The 6,267-nt window shown below is 47.7% G+C and overlaps 1 pseudogene; it reads left to right on the plus strand.

The window, feature by feature from the left end:
* The first annotated feature begins 4,308 nt into the window (after positions 1-4,308).
* Positions 4,309-5,648, plus strand: LOC141407211 (keratin, type II cytoskeletal 8 pseudogene; annotated as a pseudogene).
* Positions 5,649-6,267: the final 619 nt, after the last annotated feature.

A 6,267-nucleotide genomic window follows, 5' to 3' on the forward strand; every position in this document is an offset into this window, starting at 1 on the left:
ACCACTCTAGATCGTGTCTTAGATCAGGGGCTTGGCTCCTGCCATGCCCTGTATCAGTTTTTCTCCAAGTGTGGTTCCCAGATCAGGAGCATCAGCTGTACCTGGGAACTTGTTAGAAATTGAATTCTTAGGGCTCATCCAGACCTCCTGAATCAGAATCTATGACTCAGAACTTTGTGTTTTAACAAGGCCTCTAGGTGATGCTGAAGTTCACAAAAGTTCGAAAGCCGAGGGCCTATAGAGTATGCCCTGCACATAGTATGCTCTCAGATATTTGTTGAATGAATAAAGGGAGCTATTGAAACGTCAGGATGTTCTAAAACACTGCCACCTTTACACGTGTAGCTTCAAATTGAGTTCCATCTCACCCCTCCAAATGTGACCCAGAAACTAGGGACAGGAGCGTAGAAATGAATAAGACCGGTCGGGCGCAGTGGCTCACGCCTGTAACCTCAGCATTTTGGGAGGCCGAGGCTGGCGGATCACGAGGTCAAGAGATTGAGATCATTCTAGCCAACATGGTGAAACCCCGTCTTTACTAAAAAAATACAAAAAGTAGCTGGACGTGGTGGCGTGCCCCTGTAGTCCCAGCTACTCGGGAGGCTGAGGCAGGAAAATCACTTGAACCTGGGAGGCGGAGGTTGCAGTGAGCCAAGATCGTGCCACTGCACTCCAGCCTGGGCAACAGAGCCAGACTCCAAGAAAGAAAAGAAAAGGCAAGGCAAGGCAGGGCGGGGCAGGGCAAATGAATAAGACCTGAATCTGCTTTCGTGTAGCACTTTATTTAGAGCCTTAAACATAATTTATCATATTAATTTTTCACACTGGGACCCCCAAACAACAGAACCCTGCACCAATATATTTGTTCTGATATAGGAAAGCAAGTTAGGATCGGCTCAGGAAATGAGGCCTCCTGGAGGGCAGTGTCCTTGTAAAAGAACACCGTGTATAGGGTCCTGGGTTTCTGGGCAGGGCTGGGGAGAGATCCAGGGGCCCAGCGAGGACAGTCCCTCTTCTTAAGGACACTAGAATCTGTGTCCCTTTCTTTCTCGGATCTCTCTTTTGATAGAAGAGGTCCTAAAATAAGTAAGTAAAGGAAGAGAGAGAGACCTTTGGTGCTATTGCTGTTTGTGCACCAGAACAGCTCACAGCCCTGGATCTGAGCTACTGGGAAAGGAAGAGGCAAGAGGTTGACAACATCTTTTTCCAGCCAGCTGTGCCTCCCTCCAGGGCTACAGAGGCTATAAGTCCTCTGCACAGACCTGTGATGAGGCTCAGAAGGACAGAGCTGCATCAGCCACCATGCCTTCCAGTTTGATAATTTCGGTTCCTGACTTTCACAAAGTGATACCCATTATCTGTCTCATTTAAGCCATCTCGTGTGGCAAAGACATCAGGGGTTATTATCCCTACCCACAGTGATGGCTCACATTCGTCTCAGGTTTTATAGTTTATGAACAATTCATACATGTCATTTCAGGGTTTCCAAATGCCTGATCATAAGAGTCCCCTGGGGACTTTTCTTAAAATATAGATTCTGAAAATATAGTTTGAAAACTGACAGTTGGTGGGTGAATCTGGGCTGCAAAAGTGTTTTACTTGGTGAGAGTTTTGAAAAAAAGAAATTGAATTTATATGCCCTTACATTCAAACATATCTGCCTATGTTGTTTCTGTTATTACTAATTTCAGACTCCTCATAAAGGAATTTTGGATCTAGAAAGAATGCCAGACATCATCTAGCTCGGAGCCGCTCCTGGTAGGGAATGGGTAGTCTGGCAGAGTACCCAAGAATGGGTACTCTTGGGGGTACCCATTAAATCATAGGATAAATATGCGGCATCTTTCTGGGGTATCAATTTTACTTAGATGTTTGAGAGAAGAGCCACAACGTGTATATTAAAACAACTTGTAATATCTGTGAAATCAAATGCAAAACTTGCACAGAATGTTTAAGGCAACTCACATAAGTTTCTCATTTATAGTAGTTGGCTTAGAATAATGCCTAGAGGAGCGGAGGACAGAAACCCTCATCTGCACTAGGGGTACTTCATGGGAGAAGTACAACTTGATCACTTTTGCAATGAGGAGAGTGAGTCTCAGTGAGGCTTAGAGGGAAGGGCCTCTTCTTCCACTTTGTTGCACCCCATTTTGTCTAGCAGGGAGCCTTGCATCTGGGAACACTTGCTGATTTGCTTTGATTAGTCCTACCCACATACCCACTGTTTGTGTCACTGGTAAAGAAACAAGGGCTTTTAAAGGGCTCCTTCCGGTTTCCAGCTTATTTCTCCCCAGAGCTGAGGCAGGGGAAGGAGACCAGTCCCACCCAGGCCTGTCTTGAACATTGTTGCAGGGAGTTTGCATCACCACTGAGATGATTAGCAAAGCCTCTTTAAACAAAATCATGACCTCAGCCTGGAGCTGGCATCTTTCCCTTCCCTGGAATCTTGACAGCTCATTTTCATAGTAAACTCACAATGGGAAACAGCTTTTTCCATAGCTCCTGAGGATGAAACAAAAGGAAATACATTGACAAGCCATCAGGATGGACTGAGATTAGGTTGAAGGAAAAACTCAACCCTAGAAGACCTTTCCAGTATATACAAGGGTGTTGTTTGGAATCAACTGGAAATATTTTTGAGTGTGCCTGGCACTACAGCTGGAAACAAAGGACTTGGAATAAAATATTGTGGTGAAGCTGGGAAGTTGGGACAAGGCTAAGTGTTGAAGAGAAGAAGTGCAGTCCCAGCTACTCGGGAGGCTGAGGCAGGAGGAGCCCTTAATCCCAGGAGGTCGAGGCTGCAGTGAACCATGATGGCACCCCTGCACTCCAGCTTGGGCAACAGAAAGAGATCCCATCTTCAAATTAAAGAAAAAAAAAGAGGTCAGTTTTAGCTGTAGGTTAAGAGGACTCATTTAATCATTTGTTTAAGCATGTACCAAATACCAGGACCTGTGCTATACTCTGTTTTGTAAAATGCCTAAGACATGATCCATGAATACCAAGAGATGGAGGGAGCCTAGGAAAGACAGCCTTCAATAATAAGACTGTGTCTATGCACTAAATGCTGTGACAGAAATCCATACAGGGAGGCACAGCCAGTGAAAACATCCCCAAGGATGCTTTGAAACTGGCTAGAAAAGCTCACACATAAGCGGCAGGGTATAATGGAAACATGCTCACTTTGTCATCAAATAGATCTGAATTCAGACTCCAGCCTTGCTGCTTCTTGGCTTCATAACCTCTCTGCTGTTCAGTTTTCTTACCTGTAAAATGTCCTGAATGATCCTTACTTAATTGAGTTGGGCACACAGATCAAACTAGGTTGTTTGTGAAAAATGTCTAGCAAAGACCTGGCCCAGATTAGACACTCAGTGTATGCTAGTAGATTATGATGCGGCCTTCCAGGAACCTTCATACCAGGAAAACCTAGACCTGAATGGGAAACACAAACATTCTAGTTGCTGAATGTATATATTGCTCCATTGTAAATTAATAAATCAGGTTTTTTTCTAGATGCCATACTCTTATAAGTTGAATCTGGTCTGCAGAAGTGTTACTTCAGAGCCAGCCTAATCCTGAATACACTAACAAAATGGAGGACTTCCCTGGGCCAGAAACCAGCATTTTTCTATAGTGTTTTTTTTTCTTTTTATGTTTCGAGACAGAGTCTCACAGCTGGGTGCAGAGGCTCACGCCTGTAATCCCAGCCCTTTGGGAGGCTGAGGCAGGCAAATCACTTGAGGTCAGGAGTTCAAGACCAGCCTGGCCAACAATAGTAGTAGTAGAAACTCTGTCTCTACTAAAAATTAAAAAAATTTAGCCGGGCACGGTGGCAGGCGCCTGTAGTCCCAGTTACTCGGGAGGGTGAGGCAGGAAAATCGCTTGAACCTGGGAGGTGGAGGTTGCAGTGAGCCAAAATTGTGCCATTGCACTCCAGCCGGGGTGACAAAGCGAGACTGGGTCTCAATTAAAAAAAAAAAAAAAAAGGACCAAGAAGAAGCTTCTCCGCTCCTTCTGGAATCTCTGCCTTATTCAGCCCACCTGCCTCCACTCCTGCCTCCACCATGTCCACCAGGGTGACCCAGAAGTCCTACAGGGTGTCAACCTCTGGTCCCCGGGGCCTTCAGCAGCTGCTCCTACACAAGTGGGCCCAGTGTCCACATCAGCTCCTTGAGCTTCTCCCAAGTGGGTAGCAGCAGCTTCCGGGGTGGCCTGGGTGGAGGCTGGGTGGTGGGGCCAGCGGTATGGGTGTGTGTCACTGCTGTCACAGTCATCCAGAGCCTGCTGAGCCCCCTTAACCTGGAGGTGGACCCCATCCTGTGCACATCCAGGAGAAGGAGCAGATCGAGACCCTCAACAAGAAGTTTGCCTCCTTCATAGACAAGGTACCGTTCCTGGAGCAGCAGAATGAGATGCTGGAGACCAAGTGGAGCCTCCTGCAGCAGCGGAAGACGGCTTGGAGCAACATAGACAACATGTTCCAGAGCTACATCAACAACCTTAGGCGGCAGCTGGAGACTCTGAGCCAGGAGAAGCTGAAGCTGGAGTGGAGCTTGGCAACATGCAGGGGCTGGTGGAGGACTTCAAGAACAAGTATGAGGATGAGATCAATAAGCATACAGAGATGGAGAATGAATTTGTCCTCATCAAGAAGGATGTGGATGAAGCTTACACAAACAAGATAGAGCTGGAGTCTTCCCTGGAAGGGCTGACTGACGAGATCGACTTCCTCAGGCAGCTGTATGAAGAGGAGATACGGGAGCTGCAGTCCCAGATCTCCGATATGTGTGTGGTGCTGCATGTGTGTGGTGCATGGACAATAGCCGCTTCCTGGACACGGACAGCATCATTGCTGAGGTCAAGGCGCAGTACGAGGAGATCGCCAACGGTAGCTGGGCGGACGCTGAGAGCATGCACCAGATCAAGTATGAGGAGCTGCAGATGCTGGCTGGGAAGCCCAGGGATGACCTGCGACTTATAAAGACTGAGATCTTGGAGATGAACCGGAGCATCAGCTGGCTCCAGGCTGAGATTAAGGGCCTTAAAGGCCAGAGGGCTTCCCTGGAGGCCACCATCGCAGATGCAGAGCAACATGGGGAGCTGGCTGTTAAGGATGCCAATGCCAACCTGTCCAAGCTGGAGGCCGCTCTGCAGTGGGCCAGGCAGGATATGGTGTGGCAGCTGCGTGAGTACCGGGAGCTGATGAATGTCAAGCTGGCCCTGGACATTGAAATCACCACCTACAGGAAGCTGCTGGAGGCCGAGGAGGGCCGGCTGGAGTCTGGGATGCAGAACATGAGTATCCATATGAAGACCACCAGCGGCTATACAGGTGGTCTAAGCTCGACCTATGGGGGCCTCACAAGCCCTGGCCTCAGCCCCAGCCTGGGTTCCAGCTTTGACTCTGGTGCGGGCTCCAGCTTTCCTTCAGCCGCACCAGCTCCACCAGGGCTGTGGTTGAAGAAGATCGAGACCCGCGATGGGAAGCTGGTGTCCCAGTCCTCTGATGTCCTGCCTAAGTGAACAGATGTGGCAGCCCCTCCCAGCCTACCCCTCCTGCGGCTGCCCCAGGGTGCTGGAAGGAGGCCACTGTGCAGGGTATCACAGGAGACCCACCTGAGGTTCAGCCCTAGCCCTCAGCCCACCTGCGGGGGAGTTTACTGCCTGGGGACCCCCCTTGCCCGTGCCTCCAGCTACAAAATAATTCAATTGCTTTTTTTTTTTTTTTTGGTCCAAAAATAAAACCTCAGCTAGCCCTGCCAACTGTCAAAAAAAAGAAAGAGACAGAGTCTCACTCTGTCACCCAGGCTTGAGTGCAGTGCAGTGATCGTAGTTCACTGTATCCTCAAACTCCTGGGTTCAAGCTATTTTCCTGCCTCAGCCTCCCAAGTAGCTGGGACTACAGGCATGCCAACACATCTGACCAGTTTAAGTTTTTTGTAGAGATAGTCTTTCTATGTTGTCCAGGCTGGTTTCTAACTCTTGGCCTCCCAAAGTTCTGGAATTACAGGTATATGGCATTGTACTCTGCCCTATAGTTTATTTCTAACTTCAATATGAATTAAGATAGTTATCCATAGGTGTGAGATTTTTATGAGAATTGTCCATTAATATTTATTCTTTCTTGTCTAACAATATCAATCCCCAGTTTTAGATGTCTATATGGCCACTTAATTAGTGATTACATTTCCTAACCTGCCTTGCATATTGGTATAATCGTGTGACTAAATTCTGGCCAATAGGATGTGAACAGAAATGTTTTCT

The sequence above is a fragment of the Macaca fascicularis genome, chromosome 7, assembly GCF_037993035.2.
Source record: "Macaca fascicularis isolate 582-1 chromosome 7, T2T-MFA8v1.1".
NCBI classification, from domain to species: domain Eukaryota; kingdom Metazoa; phylum Chordata; class Mammalia; order Primates; family Cercopithecidae; genus Macaca; species Macaca fascicularis.